We start from the raw sequence: 13,792 nt of genomic DNA, 5'->3' as shown, positions 1-13,792 counted from the left end.
AACGTAGTTTTGTCGATTTCACTCCAAAATTAAAAGGTAAGTAAATTAAAAATCAAAAGGACACTTCGGTTAATTGAAAAGATAGGTACAATGCTTGAAATTAAATACAAGTGTTTTGGAAAAAATAAATAACTGATAAAATAAAAATAAAATATTGCTAGAATCTGGTTTAGTTGTTGTTTTTATGTTGTTGGGGATTTTCACGTTGTAGTATATCTGACTTTTATAGTTCTGTATACAAGTATTTGGAAAACTCTAAAACTCACTTTGCCATGTTCTACAATTACCTATAGTCACTTGACCACTCCCTAGAACTAATTGAAACTGCTTGTAACTATTGTTAGCTCATTTCTTTCAAATAATCCTCTTGTAATCACTATTAATTTAATTATTAATTATCATAAGCCATAAATTAATAAAATTAATTTTATAAAAAATTAATTTAATTAATTTTTAGACCTAAAAATAATTAATAAATAAAAAAATATTTTAATGTAAACACATATATTTTTCGAAAATCCTCTCACGCGTCTATCTTGACTTGGGAAAACTTCAACTATTATATATTGTGCATTAGCAACTCACTTCAGAATTTAAATGGTAATTCATGTACCACTTTTCATGATGATAATTATATAAATTTATTTTAGAAATTGAAAATCAAACCATAATTAGAATAGATCAAAATTGTAAGTATCAATAATTGAATTAGAACCAAAATATTAAATAACCAAACTAAAAACATATAAAAAAAAATCAGTTCAGTTTTGATTTCTAAGCAAATATGAATTAAAATAGTCCAATGCAGTTTTTAACTTAAACTAAAAAATTGAATCCAACTAATTCAATTTAGTTGGTCTAATTTTTTGATCTAAATGATTTAATTCAATTTAAATTTTTAATAAATTCAATTTTCAGTTATTTTCATCAAAATCAAAAAAAAAATCAAATCAAACTAAATTCCTTACATCAGCTGCGGCCTGATTGGCTTATAATTGTTATACTGTCAGCTAGCTAATGGCTAATAATGGGTAATAATTAGTTGTTAATGATTAAGTGTTTAGTAAAATTATACATGTAGACTTATAAAATAATTAATTAAGGCATATTATATGATTATTTTATTATTAAAATATATAAATAAAAATTAGATAATGTAAAGTAATACACTATTTAAATGTATTTAAAATATGTATTTTTTTTAATTTAAAACTATAATAAATAATATTTATTAATAAAAATTTAATAATTATTATTTACCAAGATTAAATTATAAATTTCAACCAAATCAACATGGTTAATATGTTACGCTGGCATCTATCTAGTTTTACAAAAAGATGAAACTATAAGATGCAGCGGCACGCAAATCTGGTGGAAAATCATCACGCTCCTAAGTCATGCATAAATTGAGATGGTCCTGCCCCTAGCTGAGGAACCTGACATGCAGCGAATAAGAATGTTAAACTGTAAAATTTATTTTATTTATAAATAAATTTCATTATAAAATTTATTTGTGAATAAATTTTTTTTATTTGATATATTTAATATTAAATATAAAATTTATTTTAAATAAAATAAATTTTTGATTAAAATAAATAAAATAAAATTATATATAATAAGAGGATAATTTTATCACTTGAAATATATAAGATTTTAAATTTGAAATTTACTTACAAATTCTATTAATTTTGATTAAATTTAATTTAGTTATAATAAATTTCATGAAATTAATTATTATTTAAATCAAATATTAAAATTTTATATTTATAAATAAATTTCATAAAATTTTATGAAATTAAATAATGTTTGGTATAAATAAATTTCATAAAATTTTATTAAATTTATTTATAAATCTAAAATTTTAGTATTTGATTTAAATAAAAATTTATTTGTAATTTTTAATAGTCAATTTCATGTAATTGATTATAACTAAATCAAATTCTATTAAAATTGATAGAATTTATAAATTGATTCCGAACTTAAAATTATATATATTTGAAATAACAAAATTATCTTCTTATTATATCATTTTATTTTATTTTATTTATTTCAAACATAAAATTTATTTCATTTGAAATAAATTTCACATTTAATATAAAATATATCAAACAAAAAAAAATTATTTGTAAATAAATTTTATGATGGAATTCATTTGTAAATGAAAAAAATTTTACTATAAAATTGAACTAAACATGATGTAAAAATAAATTCTGGGCTTAAATTCATTGAAATCAAAATGCATGAGCATATTATAATTTGCATTATCTTTATCAATATCTTGCCCATTACTGATACAAAAATCGATCATTGATAGTTACAGTATTTACACTAAATAATAGGTTGTAAGCAAAAAATATATATATATATTAATTAAAATTTGACAATATACTCATTTCAAAAAGTTAATTGATGCTAAAACATGGTGCATATATATATATATATATATAAAAGGAAGGTTGTTCACTTCTGAAAATTTGAAATAGGTTTTTGAAAAATTTTCTAAAAATATTGAAAAATATAGATATATATAAAAGGAGTTTTTTTTTTTTTTTTAACTTTGCTGTTATACGTAGTAGCTAGGCTAGGTTGTTCACTTATGAAAATTTGAAATAGGTTTTTGAAAATTTTTTTAAAAAAATTAAAAAATAGAGTTTTATATTCACATATATCAATTTTTTAAATGAAAAATTAGAAATTAATTTTTTAGCTTTCTAAAATTTAACTAAGATTTGAAAAAATAATTTTAAATTAATTTTCACTGTTTTTCATTATAATACAAATTTTGTTTTATAAGTTTTTTATAATCAAAATTATACTATAATTTTTTTTATGACTAAAATTAAATAATTATTTAGAAGAATATTTATTTACGATAATATATAATTATTATAAAATAAATAAATATAATATATTAAAAATTTTAAAAACAAAATAAGTTTTTAAATATATTTTACAACAATTTTTTTATATAACTATGAAAGCTATAAATGATTTTTTATTTTTTTAAATTAAAAAAAATCATTTTCTATATGTGAACACATTATTCATGTTTTCCTTATTTTCTATAAATAATAAAAATTAAAATTTTCTTAAAAAATGAAAAAGGAAAATTAAAAACTGTTTTCTCTACAAGTAAACAAACCTAAAATTTTTTTATAAAGTGAGAGATATAGGGGTGAGGGATTTGAAAAATTTATATGGCAAGACTCCAAATTAAAACCTTTTCATTATAAAATATGTATTAGATAATAAATACTTATATCCTTTATAAATCAATATATATATATATATATATATATATATATATATATATATATATATATATATTTATTTATTTATATTAATTAAAGCTGAAGCTAAAAAATGAGCTCACAAAATTAAGCCATTTGGCTTTTTAATAGGCATAAAAAGTTGCCATGTGCCATATTATATGAGACACTTAGACTTGATAATTTGTCAAATGTTTTTCACTTGGTTATTAGATATTAGTTAATTTAAAATTCAGTTTATCTTTTGAAATTTTTAAATTCATATATTTCTTTATACTTTTTTATTATTTTTCTTTTTCCATACTTTTTTTTTATCCTTTGATTAGTATTTATGAAATAGTTTTAAAAAATAATACAAATAATTTATTAATAATTAAACTTCAAAATTTAAAATTGAATGGTGTTTATGTATATATATGTGTGACCTGATGATTGATACAAAAAATAAATAATAAATTAAATGATTATATATAATCTTTTTATGAGATTAGTTAAGATAGAATTTTAAATTCAGTTATATTTTATCTAATATTTTAAATTTAAATTTAAATTATCTTTTTATTTTAACTACTCTCATAAAAAGATTTTATATGTATATAAAATCCCATTATGAGATTAATTAAAATAAAAGATAAGTTAAAATAAAATTTTAAATTCAGTCATGCTTTATTTAATATTTCTAAATAAATCAACCATATAATCATTTTATTAAATTCTAAATATTTTATATTTTAAAATTTTTATACTTTAATAACACAAAGAAGATAAATTAAAATAAAATTTTAAATATTTGAAAGTATCATTATTAAAATTCTTAGGCTTTAAATGTAAGAAATTTAAAATATATGTTTAAATTTTAAAATTCTTAAAAGATATAGTAAAAAAAGTTTTGGATAATTATTATTTTTTTATAAGATAAAATCTAAGTAGTTGAAATTTGAAAATATTTAAATAAAAAGTTAATATTTAATATGATAATATAATTTTATATAAAAAATATAAAAAAATAAGAAGTTTTGCCACATGACAATTTTTCAAGTCTTCTTATTAATATAGGTAGCATACCACATTTGTTTGGACTAAGGAGAATCCTATAAAGCTCTTTTAATTTAGGAATGGAATCAAATATAAGCATGTTGAGTTCACGCGGGTTACTAGGAGGAGCTCAAAGTTAAGTAGAGTTGTCTAAAGTGGTAAATGATCGTGAGGAAGCTTATTATTAAAAATATTCAATAGGTTACTAGAATTTTGAATTTGGATAAGACAAGGGCGACATTTGATCTAGACCTGTCTTACTGTCTTTTTTTATTTTCAAATAGTTATATCTCCCCTATAAAATTTAGGTATTTTAATGTTTTTATTCCCATATTATTATTATTATTATTATTATTATTATTATTATTATTATTATTATTAAATTCTAGGATGCATATGTGCCTAAGAATTTTTATGCCTTAAAATTTAACTTATTAGGGTTAATTACATTGAACTCTTTAAAATATGAACAATTTTTTTATTAATTTTTCCTTATAGAAAGATTATGGTAAGATATGCATTTCAAATTATAGTGAGACGCAATTGGTTTCACTTTTCCTAGCATTTTTACTTCATCTTGATTCATTCAAATAAAGTGATATATTAGTTCACAAACCTAAATGATAATGATTTCAAATAATTAAAAATAAAAATAATAATTTTATTTGAAAATATAAAATCATTATTAGATAATATCTAATCAAGTTGAAAATTTTATTTTAACTTATATTTTTTTTATTATAAACATATATATCTGAAAGCTAAATATTCAAAATCAAAATTTGACAAGTGTTTCTACCATTAATTAATACTTAATTAAAAAAAATAATTTTTTTTTAAAATATAAAATATTTTAAATTTAAAAATATAAAATATTTAAAATTTCATTTTAAAATTAAAATTAATTTTATTAGATAAGACCTAATTGTGTTTAAAGTATCATTTTAACTTATCTTTTTTAATTATAAATTTAACTATTAGCATTAGTTAATGGTTAACTTAATAATTTTATTTTAATAATTATTTGTATTAGATTAAAAAAAAAAAATCCATGACGATGCCCATTTCTATTCATGCCACTTATCATCCAGCGACAAGGCTAACGATACCAATATAAAATATTAATAAAATTTTAGTATGATTTTAAAAATATAAAATATAAAAATAAATATTAAATTATATTATTAAAATAAATAAAAAAAAATCAGCGGAACACATTGACAAAACGACCAGTTATTTTATATATTAAAGAACTCACCATATAGAATAAAATATTTGGACATCCAAAAATTATATTCTATAAAAATATTATTTAAACTTTTTAATTTGACTGAAGAAATATATAAACTACACTCAAATTTAAAAAAAAAATGTTATAATTTCTATCATTTTAAGTTTCTAACCATATGGTTTTAATAATTCTATATTAATTTAAAAATATTTAATAGTTATTTTATATATTAAAGAACTCACCATATAGAATAAAATATTTGGACATCCAAAAATTATATTCTATAAAAATATTATTTAAACTTTTTAATTTGACTGAAGAAATATATAAACTACACTCAAATTTAAAAAAAAAATGTTATAATTTCTATCATTTTAAGTTTCTAACCATATGGTTTTAATAATTCTATATTAATTTAAAAATATTTAATAGTTTAGAAAAAAAAATTTTTGGCATGCAATTTTTTTTTTTAATATTATTTTGTAGTTCATTATTTTATTGCATACTTACACATTGACAATTAATGCAATCCAATTGTAATAAACTAAATAATATTAGGTAAAAATAAAATTAATTAACTAGGCTAAAACATTATCAGGCCCACCCTAAATGCTATAATTGAGATTTTAAGTGTAACTTTAACTCTCAATGCAAATTTGATCATGATTGATAGAATTATTTTGAGAAAGGTTATTGATTTTTGTAGGTCTAGGTTAACTATCTTCTTGGCTTTTATAAGTAATTAATTTTAAAAATGAAAATTTCAATTAAACACAAAATACATGAAGTTATTAGTAAAGGTCTGTTAAGTGTAAGGAGTTAAAAATGTGTGATAATAATTATTATAAATTTTATTTATTTATTTATTGAATTACCAATTAAGTACATTTCATGTTTGAAACATAATTTTTTTACTTAATTTTCAACTTAAATAAAACTCTTAGTTTAGAATAAAAATATTTTGTTAGTGACTATAAGTCCAAACACATAAGATTATCTATAAAATGTGGCTAATTTTCTTGTTCACTAACTATGATTGTTTAAAAATGTAATAGTTGTACATTAAATCACATAAAAATTAAAAAAAAAAAAAAAAACTTCAATCCAATATCAAAATTACTTATCATACCACTTAAAATTTGCACAATAAAGATTATAGCATCCCAAATATAAACATAATTGAAGTAAAAATGTTAAATATTTGATAATAAAATAAAATCTTATAGGAAAATTTGATGGTTATTTGTGTTGTTGGTTTGAAATTTTTGTTTTTCAATACGATTTTGGTAGGCCATTAAGGTTTTCCTTAGTTTTGTAATTTGAAGATAAAAATAATGAATTGAGAAAACATTATAAATGTTATACTATATATTATATGTACAATTTTAAATATGGTATACTTAATGTTACTTGTTTTTTTGTTTAAAGTGTGCATTGTACGTTATTTGTGGTTGTTATATATATATATATATATATATATATATATATATATATATATATATATATATATATTCTTTTTTTTTCATATATTATATAATCTTATATACTTTTTACATTATTAAAAATTTAAGACAATTAATATAATATAAGTAACAATATAAAATAATATAATGTCACATTAGACTTTATAACATTTTTCAATTCCTTTACGACATTATTCAAATCATTATATTAAGTATTATTATTTTAATATAAATGTTGAATATATTTGAATATAAGTTTTGTTCTTAATATTATCTTTGCAGAAGTAAAATCTCGTACATTATATTTTCCTATATGTTTCCTTTTTTTATTTGATTTAATAATGGCTTTTATAGTTATTATCAATACTCTAACTATTGATGAGATAAAATATTCTACGACAAATATACACTGACATTTGATACTGTTTATTCTTTAGTTTTGTTTATTGTTATATAAATGAATTAGAAATTATTTCTCTTTTTTTTAGATGGAATGTGTATCCAGCAATTTTTTGTGTGATAGTGATGCGATGGATAAAAAATAATTGCTTCTACCCGTTATTTAGACATGAATTATATTTTTTTCAAATTTTCATTAAATGTTGAACACCGAATACCTTCTATTGCTAATAGGTAGCCAAATGATTTTGAATCATAGCTTAAGAGCAATCTTAAGTAGTACCGATTACTCTTTATGAAATTCGTTGCATTTATATTACATATTACTTGTCTTGCTTTTTATTAGGATCATAATAAATCATTCTTGTTTAATTCATAATATTTTAAAAATTCCTTGTATAGTAGTTATCTTGCATATTCATCGATTGAGCATATTCTGAAAAATTTTGTTAGTATTATTCTTTATATAATATTTTACTTTTTTCAATTTTATAATATTCTTATTTTACTTAAAAATTATTTATTAGTAATAAACAATTAAATTTAGTAATTCATATTGTTATAATACAAAATAACAACGTTTATAATACAAAATAACCATGTCTATCCCATTATTTTCCCATTTTCCCACCTTTATATATATTATAATATATAAATAAATTATAAATTTTAGATATAATAATAATAATAATAATAATAATAATAATAATAATAATAATAAAAAGTTTTGTTATATAAAAACTTAAATTAATTTTATTCAATGATACAGTTAAGGGTTTTTTTTTTTTAAATAGAAATTTGAGTTTAAAATATGATTATTTTAGCTACTTATTTCTAAATGAATTTAATTTGAAAAAATATTATTATTTTTTTTTTACAAATAATAGGATCCTTAAGATAATATATGAGAATAAAACAACGTTAAAACTATTAAAATAAATAGACAATGATAATAATAATAAGTTTTTTTTTTATAAAAAACTAAATTATTTTTATTTTTTTGAAAATTATTTTTATTTAATGATACAGTAAATTGTTTTAATAGAAATTTGAGTTAATAAGACTTTTTAGCAACTTCTTTTGTAAATGATATAATTTCAAAAGTTTTATAGGGAGAGTAGGAATAATATTTTTTTTTTATAAACAATAGTGAATAAAATTCTTAAAAATATTTGAATTATTTTAATAATTTTATAATTATATGTCTTTTAGTGAATAAAAATTATAATTAGGACGCATCATTTTTGTAAAATGTGTTAAAATATATATTTTTTAATATTATATATAATTAAAGTTTTATTTAGATTAGAATTTATTATTCTGTAGTTTTATTATATACACATATATTTTTTAATAAATTTTATTTGTATTATTTTTTTAACATGTGGTACACATTATTTATAGTCATTATATGTACACATAATTTAATTTTATATATAATTTTTTGTTATTTTTTTATATGATATTATTATTATTATTATTATTATTTTGTCTTTATTTTTTATATAAAATGCTAATTAGAAAGCATATATATCTTGTATTTTTTAATTTGCGATGATTTTATAATAATAATTTCTTATTATTTTTTAAATTCTAACTACTTTCTTAATTTTTAGATTTTTTTTTCATCTTATACGTTTGTTAAGTATACAAAGACAATATTTTTTTTATTTAATATAGTAAAAGATATAAACTCTATTATAATTGTTTTATATGGTAAGAAAATTTAAAATAAAAGTATGTAATTAAAATACTTATCAAAATATGTAATTATAAATAATATAAAAAATTAAGGGTATTTTTAGTGATGAATTACTATCATAATACCAAATTATCATAACTCAATTTTACCCTTAATTAAAGTTCATTTATAATATCAATTTCTTTTATATTAAAGTCTCTAATTAAAGTTTTTCTTTCTTTTTTCAATAGTTGACAAAATAAATTTTACATTTAATTCAAAATTTTTAATTTAGATATATTTTTTGGTATTTAAATTTATAATTATAATAATGAATATAACCTTAAATTGAGAAAATTTATTGATAAATAGAATTTTATTTGATTTAGATTTAATTATCTAAATAAATTAAGATATTATTTGTTTTTCTCTTTTGTTGTATACAACCTGTGCAACATTTTTTTTCTTTTGTTTTATATAACATGGGCACTTATGTGATTAAAATTTATAACTTTATTAAAATTTTTATTATCATAAATAATATAAAAAGAATCCTACTCATTTTAAAATTAAGTTTTTAATAGCCGATTAAATTTTGTTCTTTATTGTTACAACACTAAATTAAAGTTTTTAATATCACTAGCTTTCTACTTGATGTGCATTGCACGTTATTTTATTCGTTGTATAAACTTGTGATGTAAATTTTTAATATATAATTTATTATATATGATAAAATATATGAAAATTGTATTCAGCTCATAATATTGTAGATTTTTTTTATTTTCTTTATTTAATTTTATGAAATTTTTATTACTAAAACATATTATTTTTTATTGCAAATTTATTGCATATTTATTGTTAATATAGAAAAATTACATGTATTTATAAATTATAGAAAAATTTGAAGAATTTATATTATTCATTATAGAAATTCTTATACATATATGATTTAATTACAAAGAAATAAAAAAAATTAAATGAATTTGCTAATTAAAGAAAAAATTGAATTATATATATTATTAAGAATAAAATTATTAATTTTTTTATAAGATTTTAGTTTAATTAATTTTAAATTAACTAAATGATAACATAATGATGTAATTAATAAAATGAATATATAAAATAAATTTTATTATATATTTTTATTTATATAAATATAATTCTTTATAATTAACTATATAACTTAAAAAAATTGATGAGATACTATTTTACAATTAAATTTATAGTTTTTAACCTTAGATTAAATCTTAAGGAAATTCATTTATCAATTCAATTAAAAATTGTTAATAGAATAAAACTTGGATTTAAATAAAAAATTAATCCAACAAATCAAATTAAAATTGTTAAAGTCAACTATTGTTTTTAGGATGAACATTGGAATCTCCAAAACTAAAACACAAGCGTAACACCCCTAATTTTTAAATTTATTATTTTATGGGTAATTATTTATATTTTATTTTATTTAAATTTTAGAAAATTATTTGAAATTTTTTGGATTTTAGAAATCGGGTTTGATTTTCCGAAAACATAAAACTTTGATGATTTTTAAAAATTAATTTAAAGACCACGTGGTAAAACTAAAAATGTATTTGAACTCTATGAATTTTTCTGACTTTTCTAGAAATTTTTCAGAATTTTTAGGCCTCGTTTTCGGTCCTAAGGATTATATCATGAATCGAACCTACCGAATCAAACTGATCGGATCGGACCGATCGAATCGGACCAGCCCACTTCCCTTTTCTTCTTCTCTTCCGCGCATTCTCGACAACCCCTCCTTCTTTACTCGTTTTCACTCTCTTCCCTCTGCCCCTTGCCGGCCCGCTGTAACACCCTCCCTGTAGCAACTCCGTACATTCTACTGTTCCGGTGACCAGTGTCGGACCGGACAGCTAGAACGTTCGGAAAAATATTTAAACTAAAGTGAGGAACTATAATTAGCTCAAATATTAATAAGAAAAATTTAGTAAAAATTTTAGAAATAAAATACAACTAAGTCAAATGAACCGGTGCCCAAGTGATGGGTAACCCAGAGGGAAGTTGCGGTTCTCGCAACTAGGAACCCTAGACCCGGGGAAAAATTTATAAAATAATTTTTGGGACTCCAGAGAAGGGTCATTGAGGTTCCTATGGCATTAGAATGCCAAGAAAATATTTAGAAAAATTTTTCAATCGGTACATACAATTTTGACCCGTTAAGCTAAACGGAGGGCATTTTGGTCATTTCGCCTTCAGAAACGATTTTTGACCGACTTGTCCAGTTGAGTAAATAATTATTATGACATAAAATATGAATTTATATTGATGAAAAATTAATTTGAAGTTAGTAGAAAAGAAAAGAAAAGAAAATACAATATAATGCAAATTATGACATCATTATGATGTCATTTAAAAGTTTCCACCGATTACATTTAAACAACCATTTAATTAACTAATAAAAAGAGACAATTGAGACCAAAGAAATTAAAAAGCTATCAGCCATCTTCTTCCCTCATTCTAGCCGCACCACCATGGCCATGGAAACCTTCATTTCCTTCTTCATTCTAGCTTGAATATCTCTCTAATCTTACCCAAAACCCTTAGGTTCCTTCACTAAAATTGGTCACCCAACCTTGCTAGAGTGTTTGGCAGCCTAGAAAAAGAAAGAAAGTGAAGTTCAAGCTTAGGAAAATTCTGCCCTACTAAGGTTAGTGCCTATTTATACATATATCTCTATTATTCCATGTTAGAGACTTAAAATGAGTAAGAATTTGTAAATTAAATGAATAAAATTTATGTGTATGTACACCATAGAATTCTGCAGCCCTAAGGAAGGGATAAGATTGATTGTTTTTGATGGACTTAGAGTGAACTAGAGATCATGTTTAAAGTATATATATATGTGGATAATGAATTAGTGAGTTTAACTAAGGTATCTTGTGTGAATTTGAAATGAGAATTAGGGTTTTGGAGAGAAACTTGGACTTTGCTTATGTAATGGTAAATGAACATTCTAATGGTCAATTAGTGACCATTTAAGGTAAGTTGACCATAATTTGGAGTGAATTATAGTATTACAAACTGATTTGGTATGCTGCCTAGTGAGAGCAGCAGGTGAGGCTGTGAGTCCAGCCTATTTGGACTGCCATAACTCTGGCTGTGTAGGTTCAATTGGTGTTTGGCCAATTGGACATGAAACTAGACACATAATGGCACAATTTTGGTGAAGAAACCATGCCCAAAAGACCAAAGCAAGTAGACCAAAATCTTGCCCCAATCCGGATGTCCTGCAACCAGATTCTGCAGAATGACCAAATGAACAGTGATTGTTCATTTGGCCATAACTCATTGTAGAATGGCCCAATTGACCTGAAATTTTTACAGCAATAAGTTAAGATATAGACCAACAACTTTCATGAAGAAACCTACCCCAAATTATGACCAGAACCTATCCAACAAGGAGTTACAGTCACTGTTTACTGCACTGTAGATATGGTCAGTTCTGGAATTTTTCAATCCGGCCAGTTGTGGTTTTTGGACCATAACTTGAGCTACAAAACTCCAAATGGAGTGATTCAAAAAAAGAATTTCAACTAGACAAAATAAGGAACAACTTTCATGTTTATCATTTTCTCAAATTCCCACTGCAATAGTAACTAATAGAACAGTGAATTTAGGGTATAAAAACTGAAAATTCTGCTCATTTAGTTTTAAGCTTAGAAATGGTATTTGTGATTAATGCCAACAAGTTTTGAATGCAAAATGTGGTATGTTGGGAGTGTTAAAACCAATGTACCTATTTTCTATTCAAAAGTCAACATTTTTGTTGACTAATGAAGTGAATAGTAACACCAAAGCTTGAAATTTAAAAATTACAAAATTCAAAAGTATCAAATGCCCTAGTATACCTAACAAGATTGGTTTGGATAGTTTGGCATGCCAATAGGGTTCAGTTAGCAGTACTGCACATGGCATTATGCCATTCTGTGATTTCATGGCTTTTAGCCATTCTGACATTATGTTGATACTTGGCCTTGTGCCTGATGTTATTACAGCTTATTAGCTGATCTGTTGTACACCGGGAGACACATATGTGACCGATGGTGTGACGGCCCGAGGTACTTGATACCCAGTGCCAGTTTACCCGTTTGTCCAGTCCAATCGTCCAGTATAGGTTACTTGGGCAACCAAAAATGAAAGTGGATAATTTAACGAAATAATGAATATAACAAGTAAAACATCGATACATTCAATGCATAATTATTTTCTGTTATTTCCTTTTATTTTATTATTGGCACCACTAAGCATTATTGCTTAGCGCGTTGCTTTTGCCACGCGTAGATTCTGGAGATCCTGACCGAGGGCCCGGTAGACCACAGACTGGGTGAAACCTCCTGCAGCTCTGCATAGTATCCGTGTCACCTCACCATCTACAGTGCATTGGTAGGACACTAGGTTTCATTTTGGTATTTTGTAATTAACTTTTATCTTCCTTTGTGTAAATGAAACTTATGTAATGTATTTTGATGTTCATGTAAATAATGAAAATTGTGGTTATGAATGGAAAAATTTGAGTATTTATTTATTGCTTATATATGAGTACCATGAGAAATGAATGATTGAGAAATGTTATTGAAAAATATTGAGATTTTGATGATATTGGAGTTTGAGAATGATTGAATATGGTTATTGGAAGTGTTTTTCACAGGTTCCGAAGAACTGTTTTCTCCATTTTTAG

Source organism: Hevea brasiliensis, chromosome 11 (genome assembly GCF_030052815.1).
Source record: "Hevea brasiliensis isolate MT/VB/25A 57/8 chromosome 11, ASM3005281v1, whole genome shotgun sequence".
Taxonomy (NCBI): domain Eukaryota; kingdom Viridiplantae; phylum Streptophyta; class Magnoliopsida; order Malpighiales; family Euphorbiaceae; genus Hevea; species Hevea brasiliensis.
This window is presented reverse-complemented; position numbering follows the sequence as displayed.